Source organism: Oncorhynchus masou, chromosome 8, assembly GCF_036934945.1.
Source record: "Oncorhynchus masou masou isolate Uvic2021 chromosome 8, UVic_Omas_1.1, whole genome shotgun sequence".
NCBI lineage: Eukaryota > Metazoa > Chordata > Actinopteri > Salmoniformes > Salmonidae > Oncorhynchus > Oncorhynchus masou.
In genome coordinates, this window is record NC_088219.1 from 5,712,855 (window position 1) to 5,735,354 (window position 22,500).

Here is a 22,500-nt window from a genome sequence, read left to right on the forward strand (position 1 = left end):
CATTAGGACTCTGAGCATGGTACTTTCAAATGTTAAGTCTACCTTTCCACCCGACACAGAGTAGGACCTACCTTTCCACCCCACACAGAGTAGGGCCTACCTTTCCACCCCACACAGAGTAGGTCTACCTTTCCACCCCAGACAGAGTAGGACCTACCTTTCCACCCCAGACAGAGTAGGACCTACCTTTCCACCCCAGACAGAGTAGGGCCTACCTTTCCACCCCACACAGAGTAGGTCTACCTTTCCACCCCAGACAGAGTAGACCTACCTTTCCACCACAGACAGAGTAGGACCTACCTTTCCACCCCAGACAGAGTAGGGCCTACCTTTCCACCCCAGACAGAGTAGGGCCTACCTTTCCACCCCACACAGAGTAGGTCTACCTTTCCACCCCAGACAGAGTAGACCTACCTTTCCACCACAGACAGAGTAGGACCTACCTTTCCACCCCACACAGAGTAGGTCTACCTTTCCACCCCAGACAGAGTAGGACCTACCTTTCCACCCCAGACAGAGTAGGACCTACCTTTCCACCCCAGACAGAGTAGGGCCTACCTTTCCACCCCACACAGAGTAGGTCTACCTTTCCACCCCAGACAGAGTAGACCTACCTTTCTACCCCAGACAGAGTAGGTCTACCTTTCCACCCCAGACAGAGTAGGTCTACCTTTCCACCCCAGACAGAGTAGGACCTACATTTCTACCCCAGACAGAGTAGGTCTACCTTTCCACCCCAGACAGAGTAGGTCTACCTTTCCACCCCAGACAGAGTAGACCTACCTTTCCACCCCAGACAGAGTAGGTCTACCTTTCCACCCCAGACAGAGTAGGTCTACCTTTCCACCCCAGACAGAGTAGGTCTACCTTTCCACCCCAGACAGAGTAGGTCTACCTTTCCACCCCAGACAGAGTAGGGCTACCTTTCCACCCCAGACAGAGTAGACCTACCTTTCCACCCAGACAGAGTAGACCTACCTTTCCACCCCAGACAGAGTAGACCTACCTTTCCACCCCAGACAGAATAGGGTCTACCTTTCCACCCCAGACAGAGTAGGTCTACCTTTCCACCCCAGACAGAGTAGACCTACCTTTCCACCCCAGACAGAGTAGACCTACCTTTCCACCCCAGACAGAGTAGACCTACCTTTCCACCCCAGACAGAGTAGGCCTACCTTTCCACCCCAGACAGAATAGGGTCTACCTTTCCACCCCAGACAGAGTAGGGCCTACCTTTCCACCCCAGACAGAGTAGGCCTACCTTTCCACCCAGACAGAGTAGGCCTACCTTTCCACCCCAGACAGAGTAGACCTACCTTTCCACCCCAGACAGAGTGGGACCTACCTTTCCACCCCAGACAGAGTGACCTACCTTTCCACCCCAGACAGAGTAGGGACTACCTTTCCACCCCAGACAGAGTGACCTACCTTTCCACCCCAGACAGAGTAGACCTACCTTTCCACCCCAGACAGAGTGGGACCTACCTTTCCACCCCAGACAGAGTAGGCCTACCTTTCCACCCCAGACAGAATAGGGTCTACCTTTCCACCCCAGACAGAGTAGGGCCTACCTTTCCACCCCAGACAGAGTAGGCCTACCTTTCCACCCAGACAGAGTAGGCCTACCTTTCCACCCCAGACAGAGTAGACCTACCTTTCCCCCCAGACAGAGTAGGTCTACCTTTCCACCCCAGACAGAGTAGGTCTACCTTTCCACCCCAGACAGAGTAGGTCTACCTTTCCACCCCAGACAGAGTAGGTCTACCTTTCCACCCCAGACAGAGTGGGACCTACCTTTCCACCCCAGACAGAGTGACCTACCTTTCCACCCTGGACAGAGTAGACCTACCTTTCCACCCAGACAGAGTAGGCCTACCTTTCCACCCCAGACAGAGTAGACCTACCTTTCCACCCCAGACAGAGTGGGACCTACCTTTCCACCCCAGACAGAGTGACCTACCTTTCCACCCCAGACAGAGTAGGGACTACCTTTCCACCCCAGACAGAGTGACCTACCTTTCCACCCCAGACAGAGTAGACCTACCTTTCCACCCCAGAGAGAGTGGGACCTACCTTTCCACCCCAGACAGAGTAGGCCAACCTTTCCACCCCAGACAGAATAGGGTCTACCTTTCCACCCCAGACAGAGTAGGGCCTACCTTTCCACCCCAGACAGAGTAGGCCTACCTTTCCACCCAGACAGAGTAGGTCCTACCTTTCCACCCCAGACAGAGTAGACCTACCTTTCCCCCCAGACAGAGTAGGTCTACCTTTCCACCCCAGACAGAGTAGGTCTACCTTTCCACCCCAGACAGAGTAGACCTACCTTTCCACCCCAGACAGAGTAGGACCTACCTTTCCACCCCAGACAGAGTAGACCTACCTTTCCCCCAGACAGAGTAGGTCTACCTTTCCACCCCAGACAGAGTAGGTCTACCTTTCCACCCCAGACAGAGTAGGTCTACCTTTCCACCCCAGACAGAGTAGGTCTACCTTTCCACCCCAGACAGAGTAGGCCTACCTTTCCACCCCAGACAGAGTAGGACCTACCTTTCCACCCCAGACAGAGTAGACCTACCTTTCCACCCCAGACAGAGTGGGACCTACCTTTCCACCCCAGACAGAGTGACCTACCTTTCCACCCTGGACAGAGTAGACCTACCTTTCCACCCCAGACAGAGTAGGCCTACCTTTCCACCCCAGACAGAGTAGGACCTACCTTTCCACCCCAGACAGAGTAGGGACTACCTTTCCACCCCACACAGAGTAGACCTACCTTTCCACCCCAGACAGAGTAGACCTACCTTTCCACCCCAGACAGAGTAGACCTACCTTTCCACCCCAGACAGAGTAGGGACTACCTTTCCACCCTGGACAGAGTAGACCTACCTTTCCACCCCAGACAGAGTAGGCCTACATTTACACCCCAGACAGAGTAGGACCTACCTTTCCACCCCAGACAGAGTAGACCTACCTTTCCACCCCAGACAGAGTGGGACCTACCTTTCCACCCCAGACAGAGTAGACCTACATTTACACCCCAGACAGAGTAGGCCTACATTTACACCCCAGACAGAGTAGGCCTACATTTACACCCCAGACAGAGTAGGACCTACCTTTCCACCCCAGACAGAGTAGACCTACATTTACACCCCAGACAGAGTAGGCCTACATTTACACCCCAGACAGAGTAGGCCTACCTTTCCACCCCAGACAGAGTAGACCTACCTTTCCACCCCAGACAGAGTGGGACCTACCTATCCACCCCAGACAGAGTGACCTACCTTTCCACCCCAGACAGAGTAGGGACTACCTTTCCACCCTGGACAGAGTAGACCTACCTTTCCACCCCAGACAGAGTAGGCCTACCTTTCCACCCCAGACAGAGTAGGACCTACCTTTCCACCCCAGACAGAGTAGGGACTACCTTTCCACCCCACACAGAGTAGGGCTACCTTTCCACCCCAGACAGAGTAGGACCTACCTTTCCACCCCAGACAGAGTGACCTACCTTTCCACCCCAGACAGAGTAGGGACTACCTTTCCACCCTGGACAGAGTAGACCTACCTTTCCACCCCAGACAGAGTAGGCCTACATTTACACCCCAGACAGAGTAGGACCTACCTTTCCACCCCAGACAGAGTAGGCCTACATTTCCACCCCAGACAGAGTAGGGACTACCTTTCCACACCAGACAGAGTAGGCCTACATTTCCACCCCAGACAGAGTAGGGACTACCTTTCCACACCAGACAGAGTAGGCCTACATTTACACCCCAGACAGAGTAGGACCTACCTTTCCACCCCAGACAGAGTAGGACCTACCTTTCCACCCCAGACAGAGTAGGCCTACATTTCCACCCCAGACAGAGTAGGGACTACCTTTCCACACCAGACAGAGTAGGCCTACATTTCCACCCCAGACAGAGTAGGGACTACCTTTCCACACCAGACAGAGTAGGCCTACCTTTCCACCCCAGACAGAGTAGGCCTACCTTTCCACCCAAGACAGAGTAGGCCTACCTTTCCACCCCAGACAGAGTAGGCCTACCTTTCCACCACAGACAGAGCAGACCTACCTTTCCACCCCAGACAGAGCAGACCTACCTTTCCACCACAGACAGAGCAGACCTACCTTTCCACCCCAGACAGAGCAGACCTACCTTTCCACCACAGACAGAGTAGACCTACCTTTCCACCACAGACAGAGCAGACCTACCTTTCCACCCCAGACAGAGTAGACCTACCTTTACACCCCAGACAGAGTAGACCTACCTTTCCACCCAGACAGAGTAGGACCTACCTTTCCACCCAGACAGAGTAGGTCTACCTTTCCACCCAGACAGAGTAGGACCTACCTTTCCACCCCAGACAGAGTAGGTCTACCTTTCCACCCAGACAGAGTAGGTCTACCTTTCCACCCAGACAGAGTAGTCTACCTTTCCACCCAGACAGAGTAGACCTACCTTTCCACCCAGACAGAGTAGGTCTACCTTTCCACCCCAGACAGAGTAGGCCTACCTTTCCACCCCAGACAGAGTAGGACTACCTTTCCACCCCAGACAGAGTAGACCTACCTTTCCACCCCAGACAGAGTAGGTCTACCTTTCCACCCAGACAGAGTAGACCTACCTTTCCACCCAGACAGAGTAGGTCTACCTTTCCACCCAGACAGAGTAGACCTACCTTTCCACCCCAGACAGAGTAGACCTACCATTCCACCCCAGACAGAGTAGGCCTACCTTTCCACCCCAGACAGAGTAGGCCTACCTTTCCTTACCAAACAGAGTAGGTCTACCTTTCCACCCCAGACAGAGTAGACCTACCTTTCCCCCCAGACAGAGTAGGTCTACCTTTCCACCCCAGACAGAGTAGACCTACCTTTCCACCCCATACAGAGTAGGTCTACCTTTCCACCCCAGACAGAGTAGGCCTACCTTTCCTTACCAAACAGAGTAGGTCTACCTTTCCACCCCAGACAGAGTAGACCTACCTTTCCCCCCAGACAGAGTAGGTCTACCTTTCCACCCCAGACAGAGTAGACCTACCTTTCCACCCCATACAGAGTAGGTCTACCTTTCCACCCCAGACAGAGTAGGTCTACCTTTCCACCCCAGACAGAGTAGGCCTACCTTTCCACCCCAGACAGAGTAGGTCTACCTTTCCACCCCAGAGTAGGTCTACCTTTCCACCCCAGACAGAGTAGACCTACCTTTCCACCCCAGACAGAGTAGGTCTACCTTTCCACCCCAGACAGAGTAGGTCTACCTTTCCACCCCAGACAGAGTAGGCCTACCTTTCCACCCCAGACAGAGTAGGACCTACCTTTCCACCCCAGACAGAGTAGACCTACCATTCCACCCCAGACAGAGTAGGCCTACCTTTCCACCCCAGACAGAGCAGACCTACCTTTCCACCCCAGACAGAGTAGGTCTACCTTTCCACCCCAGACAGAGTAGGCCTACCTTTCCACCCCAGACAGAGTAGGACCTACCTTTCCACCCCAGACAGAGTAGGTCTACCTTTCCACCCCAGACAGAGTAGGCCTACCATTCCACACCAGACAGAGTAGGCCTACCTTTCCACCCCAGACAGAGTAGGGCCTACCTTTCCACCCAGACAGAGTAGGGCCTACCTTTCCACCCAGACAGAGTAGGGCCTACCTTTCCACCCCAGACAGAGTAGACCTACCTTTCCACCCCAGACAGAGTAGACCTACCATTCCACCCCAGACAGAGTAGACCTACCTTTCCACCCAGACAGAGTAGGGCCTACCTTTCCACCCCAGACAGAGTAGGCCTACCATTCCACCCCAGACAGAGTAGGACCTACCTTTCCACCCCAGACAGAGTAGGCCTACCATTCCACACCAGACAGAGTAGGCCTACCTTTCCACCCCAGACAGAGTAGGGCCTACCTTTCCACCCAGACAGAGTAGGGCCTACCTTTCTACCCCAGACAGAGTAGACCTACCTTTCCACACCAGACAGAGTAGGCCTACCTTTCCACCCAGACAGAGTAGGGCCTACCTTTCTACCCCAGACAGAGTAGACCTACCTTTCCACCCCAGACAGAGTAGGCCTACCTTTCCACCCCAGACAGAGTAGACCTACCTTTCCACCCAGACAGAGTAGGGTCTACCTTTCCACCCCAGACAGAGTAGGCCTACCTTTCTACCCCAGACAGAGTAGACCTACCTTTCCACCCCAGACAGAGTAGGTCTACCTTTCCACCCCAGACAGAGTAGACCTACCATTCCACCCCAGACAGAGTAGACCTACCTTTCCACCCAGACAGAGTAGGGTCTACCTTTCCACCCCAGACAGAGTAGGCCTACCTTTCTACCCCAGACAGAGTAGACCTACCTTTCCACCCCAGACAGAGTAGGGCCTACCTTTCCACCCCAGACAGAGTAGGTCTACCTTTCCACCCCAGACAGAGTAGGTCTACCTTTCCACCCCAGACAGAGTAGGACCTCCCTTTCCACCCCAGACAGAGTAGGCCTACCATTCCACCCCAGACAGAGTAGGCATACCGACACAGCAAAATGTCAGCTTTCACTGCTGGCTGCTCTTCTTCCGTGGCTTAACCCAACAAGAGACGGTCACAAGTGTTTCCCCTAAAAACTGTCTGGTTTTAAACATCTTCTATTGTACAGAACGTTAATAGCTTAATCAATTGATAGTGACATAATTAGATTACCTTCCCAAGCAAAGTCAGCCTCTGAATGTCAAAGAAACTAAAACAATGATATCCACATATGCATGTTTTTCCCGGTTATTTTACAGCTTGTTTCTAACATAAAGCATTGGAGACCAAAGCTCTCTTATAATGTAGATCACTTTATATAATCGGATCCATTTTATTTTCTTCTAAATTTTAAACTGACAAGGGGTAGTCTTGTACTTTTTTGCCATTTTCTTTAATAAAATGAAGGCCTATGGCATACACTCTCATACCCTCTCATACCCTCTCATACACTCTCATACCCTCTCATACACTCTCATACCCGCTCATACTCTCTCATAACCTCTCATACTCTCTCATACCCGGTCACACAATCTCATACCCTATCATACTCTCTCCTACCCGGTCATACCCGCTCATACCCTCTCATAGCCTCTCATACCCGCTCATACCCTCTCATACCCGCTCATACCCTCTCGTACCCGCTCATACCCTCTCATACCCGCTCATACCCTCTCATACCCGCTCATACCCTCTCATACCCGCTCATACCCTCTCATACCCTCTCATACCCTCTCATACCCGCTCACACCCTCTCATACCCACTCATACCCTCTCATACCCGCTCATACCCTCTCATACCATCTCATACTCTCTCATAACCTCTCGTACACTCATACCCTCTCATTCTCTCTCATACCCTCTCATACTCTCTCATACACTCTCGTATCCTCTCATACACTCTCGGACTGCCTCTTATTTCTTAACTGCCACTGTAGTCCTACACAGCACAGCCATTGGTTAGGCAGGACACAAAAAAAAAAGGTTTCGATCAGCAAGAGCTAAGCAGGCCGGGGCTCAGGGTTGGAATATCCATTGCGTTGTGTAATGCAGCTTGGTTTAATTGACACCATTCCAGCAGCTTTCTTAAAAATACAACTTTACTCTGTGCTTCTCCAAACATGCACTTCAGAGCCTCTATATCCTATAGGCTGTGGGATCATGTGATTGAGACCACATTACATATCCTATAGGCTGTGGGTCATGTGATTGAGACCACATTACATATCCTATAGGCTGTGGGTCATGTGATTGCGACCACATTACATATTCTATAGGCTGTGGGATCATGTGATTGAGACCACATTACATATCCTATAGGCTGTGGGTCATGTGATTGCGACCACATTACATATTCTATAGGCTGTGGGATCATGTGATTGAGACCACATTAAATAGCCTATAGGAGCATTTGATAATGCATACTCCGGTTACTAGTCCAACGCTCTAACCACTAGACTACCCTGCCGCCCCTGATAATGAATACCGAGAGGAGATTCAAAGATGAGAGGCAGCATCGGGCACACATCAATATACATTGTGTACAAAACATTAAGAATAGCTGCTCTTTCCATGACACAGACTGACTAGGTGAATCCAGGTGAAAGCTATGATCCCTTATTGATGTCAGCTGTAAAATCCACTTCAGTCAGTGTAGATGAAGGGGAGAAGACAGGTTAAAGAAAGATTTTAAAATCTTGAGACAATTGAGACATGGATTGTGTATATGTGCCATTCAGAGGGTGAATGGGCAAGACAAAATATATAAGTGCCTTTGAAAAGGGTACGTAGGAGATGCCATGTTACTTCAGAATGCAGAGTCTCAATTTGGTGTTTGTCCCATTTTGTGAATTCTTGATTGGGGAGCGGACCCCAGACCTCACAACAATAAAGGGCAATGGGCTCTATGACCGATTCAAGTATTTTTTTTGCCAGATCCTAAATGGGAGGTTGGATTTTATGGCCCTTTTGATGGCATAGAATGCCCTTCTTGCCTTGTCTCTCAGCTCTTTCACAGCTTTGTGGAAGTTACCTGTGGCGCTGATATTTAGGCCGAGGTATGCATCGTTTTTTTGTGCACTAGGGCAACGGTGTCTAGATGGAATTTGTATTTGTGGTCCTGGCAACTGGACCTTTTTTGGACACCATTATTTTTTGTCTTACTGAGATTTACTGTCGGGGCCCAGGTCTGGCAGAAACTGTGCACAAGATCTGGCTGCTGTAGGCCCTCATTGGTTGGGGACAGAAGCACCAGATCATCAGCAAATGGTAGACATTTGACTTCATAGACTCGTAGGGTGAGGCCAGACGCTGCGAACTGTTCTAGTGCCCTTGGCAATTTATTGATATATATGTTGAAGAGGGTGGGGCTCAAGCTGCATCCCTGTCTCACCCCCTGGCCCCGTGGAAAGAAATCGGTGGGATTTTTTGGCAAATTGAACCGCACACTTGTTGTTTGTGTACATGGATTTTATAATGTCATATGTTTTTCCCCCCAACACCACTTTCTATTAGTTTGTATAGCAGACCCTCATGTCAAATTGAGTCAAAAGCTTTTTTGAAATCAACAAAGCACGAGAAAACTTTGCCTTTGTTTTGGTTTGTTTGTTTATCAATTAGGGTGTGCAGGGTGAATACATGGTCTGTCTTATGGTAATTTGGTAAAAAGCCAATTTGACATTTGCTCAGTACATTGTTTTCACTGAGGAAATGTACAAGTCTGCTGTTAATGATAATGCAGAGGATTTTCCCAAGGTTGCTGTTGACGCATATCCCACGGTAGTTATTGGGGTCAAATATGTCTCCACTTTTGTGGATTGGGGTGATCAGTCGTTGTTTCCAAATATTGGGGAAGATGCCAGAGCTGAGGATCGTGTTAAGGAGTTTAAGTATGGACAATTGGAATTTGTGGCCTGTATATTTTGTAATTTCATTTAGGTACCATCAACACCACAGGCCTTTATGGGTTAGGGGGTTTGTATTTTGTATTGTAGTTCATTACATTTAATTGGATAATCCAGTGGGTTCTGGTAGTCTTTAATAGCTGATTCTAAGATTTCTATTTGATAATGTAAATATTTTTGCTGTTTATTCTTTGTTATAAAGCCAAAAAGTTTGGAGAAGTGGTTTATTGTAAGGGTAATTGGTGGCAGCGAAGTCATACGCAGGAGAGCAGAACTGGGTAACAACCGGAGCAGTTTAATGTATATATATATATATATATATATATATATATATATATATATATAACCACCAGCATCCAGAATAATAAAGAATGGGTACAAAATCCGTCGCGCACCAGACAACAATGTGCACCTGCAACAAACAATACCACACAAAGACATGAGGGGGAACAGAGGGTTTAATACACAACACGTAATGAGGGAATGAAAACCAAGTGTGTAGGAAAACAAGACAAAACAAATGGAAAATGAAAAATAGATTGGCGATGGCTAGAAGACCGGTGACGTTGACCGCCGAACACCGCCTGAACAAGGAGAGGAACCGACTTTGGGAGACATTTATCCATACATCTCCCTTTTGCAGTGGTGTAAAGTACTTCAATAGTACTTTGAAGTATTTTTACTTAAGTCGTTTTTTGGGGTACCTGTACTTTACTATTTCTATTTTTGACAACTTTTACTTTTACTTCACTACATTCCTAAACAAAACAATGTACGTTTTCTCCATGCATTTTCACTGACACCCAAAAGTACTTGTTACGTTTTTTTATGCGTAATTTTTTTTTTAAATGGTACCGTCTGTTTTACTTAATATAAGGAATTTCAAAAGATTTAAACTTTTACTTTAATTAATTTATGATACTTAAGTATATTTTTAGCAATGCCATTTACTTTTGATACTGTAGTGTATTTAAAACCAAATAGTTATTTGGTTATTTTCTATTAATCTTTACTTTTTACTCAAGTATGACAATTGTGTACTTTTTCCACCTCTGCTGTTTTGGATAGATAAGTCTTTGTGTTGTTGTTTGTTGTTGAGTGTTTCCAATTTTCCCAAAAGTGCTTTGATTCTATCGATGCTCTCTGGGACCAAAAAAGGGTCCTTCGGGCTCTGATGTTCTGTTCCTTCATCTTCCGTAGTGTATTTCTGTATTGTTTTAGTGATTCACCATAGTGAAGGCTCAGGTTGTCTGGGTCTCTATGTTTTTGGTTGGAAGGTTTCTTAATTTCTTTCTTAGGTTTTAGCATGTTTCATCAAACCATTTGTCATTGCTGTTCATTTTCTTAGGTTTTCTGCTTGAAAAAAAAAACATTTTCTTATGTTGTCCGCTCAACATTTTTTATATTTGATAGGGAAGCTGAAAGGTCAAATATATTGTTTAGGTTTTCTACTGCCAAGTTTACACCTTCACTATTACAGTGAAACGTTTTGTCCAGGAAGTTGTCTAAAAGGGATAGAATTAGTTGTTGGCTAATCATTTTTGGGTTTCTACATGTTTAATTATTGTGCAGTTCCTTTGGATTCGATGCCTCAAGATTGAGTATTGCTCTGTTCAAGTAGAAAAGGATTGGGTTTGTTGTTGCCTAATTGTTTTTTGGTAGGGTTCTACACTGCTCTCCTTCCATCTATACCAGGTCATAATAGATTGCAGTTGGTTAGGCTTTGATGCCTCATGGTCGATTATTGCTCTGTTCAAGTAGACTGGGATTTTGCTGTGGTCTGATAGGGGTGTCAGTGGGCTGACTGTGAACGCTCTGAGAGACTCTGGGTTGAGGTCAGTGATAAAGTAGTCTACAGAACTACTGCCAAGGGATGAGCAGTAGGTGTACCTACTGTAGGAGTCCCCTCGAAGCCTACCATTGACTATGTACAGAACCAGCATGCGACAGAGCTGCAGGAGTTGTCACCTAATGTTGGTTGTTTTTTAGCGTCTAGGGGGGAATATTGGTGAGGGAATGTTGTCACCTCCAGGTAGGTGTGTGACCCCATGTGCTGAGAGGTTCAGGTTTCTGTCCAGTTCTGGCATGTTGGTCTCCACAGACTAGTACATGTCCCTGAGTCTGGAAGTGGTTGATCTCCCTCTCTCTCTCTGCCTTTCTCTTTCTTTCTGCATTCCCACCCTCTCTCTCTCTCTCTGTCTCTCTCTCTCTCTGTCTCTCTCTTTCTCTCTCTCTCTCTCTCTCTCTCTCTCTCTCTCTCTCTCTCTGCCTCGACCCCCTCTCTCTCTCTCTCTCTCTGCCTCCTTTTCTCTCTCTCCCTCTCTCTCTGCCTAGACCCCCGCTCTCTCTCTCTCTTGCTCTCTCGTTCTCTCTCTCTCTTTCTCTCTCTGCCTCCTTCTCTCTATATCGCTCTGCTGCTATTTCTCCTCTCTCATTTCATTGGATAATCTTGCCCCTTCCCACTTTCAGCTCAGCGAATGAGCTTGCACAATCTCTCTCTCTCTCTCTCCCTGCCTCTCTTTTTTTTTACACATACATGCACTCAATCCAGATCACGATCTCACCCACCCTAGTGCTGCCTCCCTGATAGTGTGACTTCTCTCCATAGATACCCTAGTGCTGCCTCCCTGATAGTGTGACTTCTCTCTCTCTCCTTCCTTCTTTCTTACATTCTCTCTATATTTATTCTGTACGTGTGATTTCTCCTCTGTCTCTGTGTGCGATGTTGGCTGGTTCTCTGTATGGATATCTCCCCTCGTGGGGAAAACACTGATTCCACGCTGAACAGCTTTCTTCTTCTCTTCAACTCTAGTAACTCTCACGTGAGTACCTTGTCCTCTCTACCATATCTTTCGTTGTGTGTGTGTTCTCAGTCTTTTACGAGTACCTTCTCTGTCCTATCTGTCTCTCTCTCCCCGTCTCTCAAGTGAGTAGCTCCTCCTTCTCTGTCCTTTCTGTTGTTGAGTCTCCTCTCAACGTCTCTCTAGAGAGAGGAGAGGAGAGTAGGGGGCTAGAGAGAGAGGAGGGCTAGAGAGAGGAGAGGAGAGGGCTAGAGAGAGGAGAGGGCTAGAGAGAGGAGAGGGCTAGAGAGAGGAGAGGGCTCGAGAGAGGAGAGGAGAGGGCTAGAGAGAGGAGAGGAGGGGGCTAGAGAGAAGAGAGGAGAGTAGGGGGCTAGAGAGAGGAGATGAGAGTAGGGGGCTAGAGAGAGGAGAGGAGAGTAGGGGGCTAGAGAGAGGAGAGGAGAGGTGAGGTGGGGGCTAGAGTGAGGAGTGGAGAGGTGACGAGGGGCCTAGAGAGAGGAAAGGAGAGGAGGGAGCTAGAGGGAGGAGAGTGATAGAGGGATAGAGAGATGAGAGGGGAGGGATAGAGATAGGAGAGGGATAGAGGACATGCTGAGAGCCTATACGGTCAACTGTAGATAACCAGTAAGGGAGATTGGTGATGATCATGCTCAATAGTAGATAGAAACAGGGAAGGCTGGTGATGATAATGACGTGTGTGTGGTCATCAAGTTGCACATGTAACATAGTTAAAGCAGAGCATGTCTTCTCTAAGAGAACTGGTAGAACTAGTGACATCATGAAGTTGGCAGGACACGAGAAAGGAGCGGGAGAGAGCCCTGGCTCCTCCTCTCTCTGACGCTACCGAGATAACAGAGAGCGCAATAGACAGTGTCACATGTTCTGGATGTAGATCTAGGACAACATAGACTAGATCAGCCCGTGTGTCTAATCTAACGATGCTGTGATGCTGCTCCAGGGCCTTTATTGTCACGTTGAAGTCTTATTCTCTGGAGCAAACACTACACGCTTAGACTACACGCTTAGACTACACTCTTAGATGCACATGCTTAGACTACACGCTTAGACTCACACACTTAGACTACACGCTTAGACTCACATGCTTAGACTACATGCTTAGACTACATGCTTAGAATACATGCTTAGACTACATGCTTAGACTCACACACTTAGACTACACGCTTAGACTACACGCTTAGACTACATGCTTAGACTCACACACTTAGACTACACGCTTAGACTACACGCTTAGACTCACATGCTTATACTCACATGCTTATACTCGCATGCTTAGACTACACGCTTAGACTCACATGCTTATACTCACATGCTTATACTCACATGCTTAGACTACACGCTTAGACTACACGCTTATACTCGCATGCTTAGACTCACATGTTTATACTCACACGCTTAGATTACACGCTTAGACTCACATGCTTAGACTACACACTTAAACTCACATGATTAGACTACACACTTAGACTCACATGCTTAGACTCACACGCTTAGACTACACGCTGACTACACACTGACTCACACGCTTACACTCACACGTAGGTCCTTGTACACACACACACACACACACAAACACATACACACAAACACACAAACACATACAAACACACATAAACACACACACAAACACTCACGGCTGGTGGGGACAGGGACTATATTCTCCTAAATGTTCCTGCTGGTCCTCCTCCCTCACGGCTGGTGGGGACAGGGACTATATTCTCCTAAATGTTCCTGCTGGTCCTCCTCCCTCACGGCTGGTGGGGACAGGGACTATATTCTCCTAAATGATCCTGCTGGTCCTCCTCCCTCATGGCTGGTGGGGACAGGGACCATATTCTTCTAAATGATCCTGCTGGTCCTCCTCCTCACGGCTGGTGGGGACAGGGACTATAGTCTTCTAAATGATCCTGCTGGTCCTCCTCCCTCATGGCTGGTGGGGACAGGGACTATACTCTCCTAAATGATCCTGCCGGGTCCTCCTCCCTCATGGCTGGTGGGGACAGGGACTATATTCTCCTAAATGATCCTGCTGGTCCTCCTCCCTCATGGCTGGTGGGGACAGGGACTATACTCTCCTAAATGATCCTGCTGGTCCTCCTCCCTCATGGCTGGTGGGGACAGGGACTATATTCTCCTAAATGATCCTGCCGGGTCCTCCTCCCTCATGGCTGGTGGGGACAGGGACTATATTCTCCTAAATGATCCTGCTGGTCCTCCTCCCTCATGGCTGGTGGGGACAGGGACTATATTCTCCTAAATGTTCCTGCTGGTCCTCCTCCCTCACGGCTGGTGGGGACAGGGACTATATTCTCCTAAATGATCCTGCTGGTCCTCCTCCCTCATGGCTGGTGGGGACAGGGACCATATTCTTCTAAATGATCCTGCTGGTCCTCCTCCCTCACGGCTGGTGGGGACAGGGACTATATTCTCCTAAATGTTCCTGCTGGTCCTCCTCCCTCATGGTTGGTGGGGACAGGGACTATACTCTCCTAAATGATCCTGCCGGGTCCTCCTCCCTCATGGCTGGTGGGGACAGGGACTATATTCTCCTAAATGATCCTGCTGGTCCTCCTCCCTCATGGCTGGTGGGGACAGGGACTATACTCTCCTAAATGATCCTGCTGGTCCTCCTCCCTCATGGCTGGTGGGGACAGGGACTATATTCTCCTAAATGATCCTGCCGGGTCCTCCTCCCTCATGGCTGGTGGGGACAGGGACTATATTCTCCTAAATGATCCTGCTGGTCCTCCTCCCTCATGGCTGGTGGGGACAGGGACTATATTCTCCTAAATGATCCTGCCGGGGCATTTTCTTTGTTTATGTAAACATGTAAACTTTTTTCTTTACAAAAACATTGGGTTCTGATGGGTTACGGCAGTTTAACGAAGCTCTTGAACTTATTTAGTCAAGAATCGATGGGGTACATATCATTCATTTAAATACGGAAAATAAATGCCAGGGTCCGTTTGGGGAATATTACAAACTACAATGAAGTTACTGCTAAAAAACAACAACACAGTTATTTCACCTGTGACATCATCGGAACTGCACATGCTGTTACCGTGGTGACCTCAGCCACAACAACAATTTTTATTTATATTTTACTAGGCAAGTCAGTTAAGAACAAATTCTTATTTTCAATGACGGCCTAGGAACAGTGGGTTAACTGCCTGTTCAGGGGCAGAACGACAGATTTGTACCTTGTCAGCTCGGGTGATTTGAACTTGCAACCTTTTGGTTACTAGTCCAACGCTCTAACCACTAGGCTACCTGCCGCCTCTACACTCTAACCACTAGGCTACCTGCCACCTCTACACTCTAACCACTAGGCTACCTGCCACCCCTCCACTCTAACCACTAGGCTACCTGCCTCCCCTCCACTCTAACCACTAGGCTACCTGCCGTCTCCACACTCTAACCACTAGGCTACCTGCCACCTCTACGCTCTAACCTCTATGCTCTATCCACTAGGCTACCTGCCTCCTCTACACTCTAAACACTAGGCTACCCTGCCGCCTCTACACTCTAAACACTAGGCTACCTTGCCGCCTCTACACTCTAACCACTAGGCTACCTGCCGCCTCTACACTCTAACCACTAGGCTACCTGCCGCTCTAACCACTAGGCTACCTGCCGCCTCTACACTCTAACCACTAGGCTACCTGCCGCCTCTACACTCTAAACACTAGGCTACCCTGCCGCCTCTACGCTCTAACCACTAGGCTACCTGCCACCTCTACGCTCTAACCACTAGGCTACCCTGCCGCCTCTACACTCTAACCACTAGGCTACCTGCCGCCTCTACACTCTAACCTCTAGGCTACCTGCCGCCTCTACGCTCTAACCACTAGGCTACCTGCCGCCTCTACGCTCTAACCACTAGGCTACCCTGCCGCCTCTACGCTCTAACCACTAGGCTACCTGCCGCCTCTACGCTCTAACCTCTAGGCTACCTGCCGCCCCTACGCTCTAACCACTAGGCTACCTGCCACCTCTACGCTCTAACCACTAGGCTACCTGCCACCTCTACGCTCTAACCACTAGGCTACCTGCCACGTCTACGCTCTAACCACTAGGCTACCTGCTGCCTCTACACTCTAACCACTAGGCTACCTGCCGCCCCGATGACAACGGTGGTGAGGATGATCAGTGGTGCTGATTTCCCACTACTGTGGATTCCGTCTTTCAAGTAAATGTTTTAAACTTCTTCGACAAAAAATATATTTTTTTTAACAGCTGAAGCAAGTCACACAATTTTTCTTCATTAAAAAAAAAAACCATATCCCAGAGATACACAGCCTGGCGAAACCAGAATATCAAGGAAAGACAGAGAAGTTTGTTTGATGTGTTGATGCTCGTTAGTACGTATGCCTACATGTGAGTAAGAGACACATTCCTCGTAACATTAGCTGACATTTTTTAAAAACCTTTTATTTTAACAAGGCTCGTCAGCTAAGAACAAATTCTTATTTCCAATGACGGCCTACCGGGGAACAGTGGGTTAACTGCCTTGTTCAGGGACAGAAAGAGAGATTTTTTACCTTGTCAGCTCAGGGATTCGATCGAGCAACCTTTCGGTTCCAACGCTCTAACCACTAGGCTACCTGCCGCCCCACTGTTGATGTGTTGTGTGCGTTAAAATTATATAGAATATACAGTACCAGTCTAAAGTTTGGACACACCTACTCATTCAAGGGTTTTTCTTTATTTTTTTACTATTTTCTACATTGTGATAGTGAAGACATCAAAACTATGAAATAACACATATGCAATCATGTAGTAACCACAAGTGTTCAGAGAAAACTGTGTGAATCAGGCCTTCATGGTCAAATTGCTGCAACGAAACCACTACTAAAGAACACCAATAAGAAGAAGAGACTTGTTTGGGTCAAGAAACACAAACAACGGACATTAGACCTGTGGAAATCTGTCCTTTTGTCTGATGAGTCCAAATTTGAGATTTTTGGTTCCAGCCACCATGACTTTGTGAGACGCAGAGTAGGTGAATGGATGATCTCCACATGTGTGGTTCCCAACGTGAAGCATGGAGGTGGAGGTGTTGGTGTAGGGTTGCTTTGCTGGTGACACTGTCTGTGATTTAATTAGAATTCAAAGCACACTTATACAGCGATACGCCATCCCATCTGATTTGCGCTTAATGGGACTATCATTTGTTTTTCAACAAGACAATGGCCCAACACACATCCAGGCTGTGTAAGGACTATTTGGAGTGATGAAGTGCTGAATCAGATGACCTGGCCTCCACAATCACCCAACCTCAACCCAATTGAGATGGTTTGGGATGAGTTGGATCACAGAGTTAAGGAAAAGCAGCCAACAAGTGCTCAGCATATGAGGGAACTCCTTCAAGACTGTTGGAAAAGCATTCCAGGTGAAGCTGGTTGAGAGAATGTCAAGAGTGTGCGAAGTTGTCATCAAGGCAAAGGGTGGCTTTGAAGAATCTAAAATATATTTTGATTTGTTGTCACGAGCGTTATGAGAGATGGACCAAGGCGCAGCGTGTGAAGAGTTCCGCATCTTTATTTCGGTGAAACTTCAAAAGAAAACAATAAACCAACAACGAGACGTGAAAGTAGTGGTGCACAAATACAGAACAACATCCCACAACCCAGGTGGGAAAAATGGAGAACTTAAGTGTGATCCACCAATTAGAGACAACGATAATCCGCTGCCTCTAATTGGGAATCATACCAAGCACACCAACATAGAAATAGGATAACTAAAACACCCCCTAGTCACGCGTGACAGTACCCCCCCCCCCTCCAAAGGTGTGGACTCCGGCCGTAAACCCTGAAACCAAATGGGGAGAGCAGGGGGATGACTAGTGTCGGCGCCGGGCTGAACACCGTGCCTGGACTGTGCATCGGCTCAAAGGGCCCCAGGCCATGGAGCTGGTTGGACGCCGCACCGGGACTGGACACCAGCACCGAGGAAGGCTCCGACACACGCTGCTTGGTCCTTGCTTGGTGGGATATTCTGTCACGCTCGTGATTAAAGACGGACCAAGGCACAGCCTTGGGAAACATACCAAGCACACCAACATAGAAATAGGACAACTAGAACACCCCCCCTAGTCACGCCCTGACCTACAACACCATAGAGAACCAACCTACATGATTCCATATGTGTTATTTCATAGTTTTGATGTCTTCACTATTATTTTAAGATCTATAAAATAGTAAAAAATAAAGAAAAAATGCTTGAATGAGTCGGTGTGTCCAAACTTTAGACTGGTACTGTATGTCTATGTGATATCTGCATTATGAAATTATATGTATCATTATATTCATCATTACTTTGTCATTATTAAGGTAGTTTTGTGTCACCCTGAGAACAGTGTCATAACTTCTTATGTACTTTGAAAATGTCTTACGTAGATTCTCCACGGGATTCAGAGTTCTGATCTATTTTGGGAAACTTTAACTTGAGCGGATGATTAGTGGGGAAAATGAACTGAAGTGATTTCTGCTCTGTGTCCATTCCTGTCCTCTCATCACGAGTTACAGATTAATTTACTGTTGAGAGATCAGAGAGAGTGAGAAAGAGAGAGAGGGAGAGTGAGAAAGAGAGAGAGAGAGAGGGGGAGGGAGGAGAGGAGAGAGATCGGGGAGGGAGGAGAGGAGAGAGAAAGTGAGGTCAAAAGAGAGAGGGAGGGAGATAGATAGATAGATATATATATATAGATAGATAGGTAGATAGCGAGGTAGATAGGGAGGTAGAAAGAGAAAGGGGGAGGGAAATGGAGGTAGAAAGAGAGAGAAGGAGGGAAGTAGCCTATTGGACCAAAGACAGTCCTTAACTGATTCTGTGTGTATTGGACAGTAGTTCCTGGTCTAACCTGGTTGGTGTAGCCTTCAGACAAACATCTATTCAGTCGTTCCTTATAAAAAGGGCAGCAGATGGAGTCATCCAGTCGGGATGACTCTCTGAAACCAGGACATGTGAATTATTCATCATCCATAACCGGAAAACACTCAAACACACATAGTATGCGTACCAAAATGGCTCCCTGTTCCCTATTTGATGCACTACTTTAGATTTGACCCAGGACCCTATAGGATGTCATTTGGAACACGGACATACTGTATTTTGTTTCAATGTTTCACAGAAACCCGTTTGGTTTGCCAACATACTGTTTATGGTCTTTATATTTACAAAATAGAAGAAAAGACAAACCTGTTTATGGTCTTTATATTTACAAAATAGAAGAAAAGAGAAACCTGTTTATGGTCTTTATATTTACAAAATACAAGAAAAGACAAACCTGTTTATGGTCTTTATATTTATAAAATAGAAGAAAAGACAAACCTGTTTATGGTCTTTATATTTATAAAATAGAAGAAAAGACAAACCTGTTTATGGTCTTTATATTTATAAAATAGAAGAAAAGACAAACCTGTTTATGGTCTTTATATTTATATATATTTATATATTTATATATTTACAAAATAGAAGAAAAGAGAAACCTGTTTATTGTCTTTCAAAATGATTTGGAAACAACAAAAATATATATTTCGTTACGCAATTCCCACGTCTTTATATATTGAAATTAGCTTTAATTTAATCTCAATTAATGTTACCACCATCTCCTGGTTGTTCACATTCTACTGTAACTCCGTATCAATTGTATTAGTCATATTTACAGACTGTCCAAGTGAATGCTTACTAGCAGGTTCCTTTAGGTCAATGCAACAACGATAAGAACTAATGAAAGATAAGACTACTAACATAAAGTAAACGTCTCAGTAGAATAGAATACACATTGTAGCATCAGTGTAATACAGGAAGACACAATTTATATTTACACGCGTACAATATTTACACATGTTTATTACATTTATATTTACACGCGTACAATATTTACACATGTTTATTACATTTATATTTACACGTGTGTCAGGAAAGGGGGGATTTTTGGGGAACAAGTTTTTAAATTGTTCAGTATTTACCAATAATATCTAGAGTCTGGTCGCAACAGTTGTGTGTGTGTGTGTGTGTGTGTGTGTGTGTGTGTGCGTGCGTGCGTGTGTGCGTGCGCATAACAGGCTAGCTAGCTTAATTCCAGCAGGCTTGCCATGGCATTGGCTACTAATCTAGCTAGCTAACCAAACAAATCAGATTGGCTTGATAGGATGTAGCTAAACTCAGCAAAAAAGAAACTTACTCTCACTGTCAACTGCGTTTATTTTCAGCAAACTTAACATGTGTAAATATTTCCATGAACATAACAAGATTCTGCAACTGAGACATAAACTGAACAAGTTCCACAGACATGTGACTAACAGAAATTGAATAATGTGTCCCTGAACAAAGGGGGGGTCAAAATCAAAGTAAGAGTCAGTATCTGGTGTGGCCACCAGCTGCATTAAGTACTGCAGTGCATCTCCTCCTCATGGACTGCACCAGATTTGCCCGTTCTTGCTGTGAGATGTTACCCCACTCTTCCACCAAGGCACCTGCAAGTTCCCGGACATTTCTGGGGGTAATGGCCCAAGCCATCACCCTCCGATCCAACAGGTCCCAGATGTGCTCAATGGGATTGACATTAGCTAGCTAGCTCGTTTCAAATCGGATTTTCAAGCTAATGTTAGCTGACATTAGTTAGCTTGCATTCGAGGGCTGACTCTGTTCTCATGAAGTTTATTGTGTAGCGCAAAAAGTTTTATTTATTTATTTTACATATTTTTTTAATTAACCTTTATTTAACGCGGCAAGTCAGTTTTACAATGACGGCCTAAAACGGCCAAACCTGGACGACGCTGGGCCAATTGTGAGCCGCCCTATGGGACTCCCAATCACGGAGGACGCTGGATGTGATACAGCTTGGATAGTGTTCTATGTGGATGTATTTTAGGCTCAAACCGTTGTTCATTCATAGTTATTTAAAGACAAAGACTATTTCTGGATCATCTCTTCATCCTGTGGCGCATGCTTTGTTGGCTGAGAGAATGGGAGAGAGGGGAGAGAGGGAGAGAGGGGAGAGAGGGGAGAGAGGGAGAGAGGGGAGAGAGGGAGAGAGGGGAGAGAGGGGAGAGAGGGAGAGAGGGGAGAGAGGGAGAGAGGGGGAGAGAGGGAGAGAGGGGGCAGAGAAAGAAGGAGGGAGAGGGAGAGAGGGAGAGAGGGGAGAGAGGGCGAGGGCGGGGATAGAGAGAGAAAGGGGGCAGAGAAAGAAGGAGGGAGAGGGGGGAGGGAGAGGGAGAGTTGGTGGGGGGAAAGAGGGAAATGGGGAGGGAGAGGGTAGTTGGAGAGAGAAAGGGAAAGGGGGAGGGAGAGGGGAGAGAGTACGAGGGGGGAGAGAGGGGAGTTGGAAAGAGGGAAAGGGGGAGGAAGAGGGGAGAGAGAGTGTGAGGAGGGAGAGAGGGGGGCGAGAAAGGGAGAGGTACAGCAGTGAAAGGGTTAGTTCTTTCTAGGAGTGAGGGGTGGGGGGAGTAGGAAGAGGTAGGAGAGCGAGAGGAAGAGGGTGAGGGGGAGATCGAGGGGAGAGAGAGTGCGAGAGAGGGTGAGAGAGCACAGTAGCACCTGCATCTCTCTCTCTCGCTCTCTCTGTATGTCTCTTTTGCATGTATGTGTTAGTGTGTTCATACTATGCACTGTGACACATCTCCTGCTTACCTTGGTGTGTACCCCTACAGTCTTGCTGAGGCTTGTTACCACTGCTTATTGAACACAAGTTGAATGAAGGGAGGGACTGTTGGGCAAGTAGCAGGCGACGCCTCTGTCAATGTCAGAGATGGATTCACCCTTTTTTTCTGGTCTCTCCATTCTGCATATCTCTGCATCTTCCTCTCTCTCACATCCTGCTCTTCCCCCTCCTCCTCTTCCTCCCCTTCTCCTCTTCCTCCTCCCTCTCTTTCTCCCTCTCTCCCCTACCCAGTCACCCTCCACATTGTGTTGACTAAGATAAATTACAAGGGTACGTGCTCAGCCCCCTCCTGTACTTCCTGTTCACCCACGACTGCATGGCCACGTCTCCAACTCAATCATCAAGTTTGCAGATGACACAACAGTAGTAGGCTTGATTACCAACATTGACGAGACAGCCTACAGGGAGGAGGTGAGGGCCCTCGGAGTGTGTTGCCAGGAAAATAACCTCTCACTCAACGTCAACAAAACAAAGGAGCTGATTGTGGACTTCAGGAAACAACAGAGGGAGCACTGCTCTATCCACATCGACGGGACAGCAGTGGAGAAGTGGAAAGCTCTAAGATCCTGGGCACATCACAGACCTC

General features: G+C 47.5%; 1 protein-coding gene across 3 annotated transcripts in view; it reads left to right on the top strand.

The window, feature by feature from the left end:
* Positions 1 to 22,500, top strand: part of LOC135544009 (tripartite motif-containing protein 3-like) — a 119,477-nt gene that overhangs the window by 20,810 nt on the left and 76,167 nt on the right. Inside the window, exon 1 of one of the 3 annotated variants that reach the window (XM_064971340.1) lies at positions 12,021 to 12,253. The exons of the other annotated variants lie outside the window; for them this stretch is intronic. The gene's annotated coding sequence lies outside the window, so the exon portion shown is untranslated. Of the gene's footprint in view, positions 1 to 12,020; positions 12,254 to 22,500 lie in introns of those variants that run through there. 3 annotated transcript variants of the gene reach the window in all.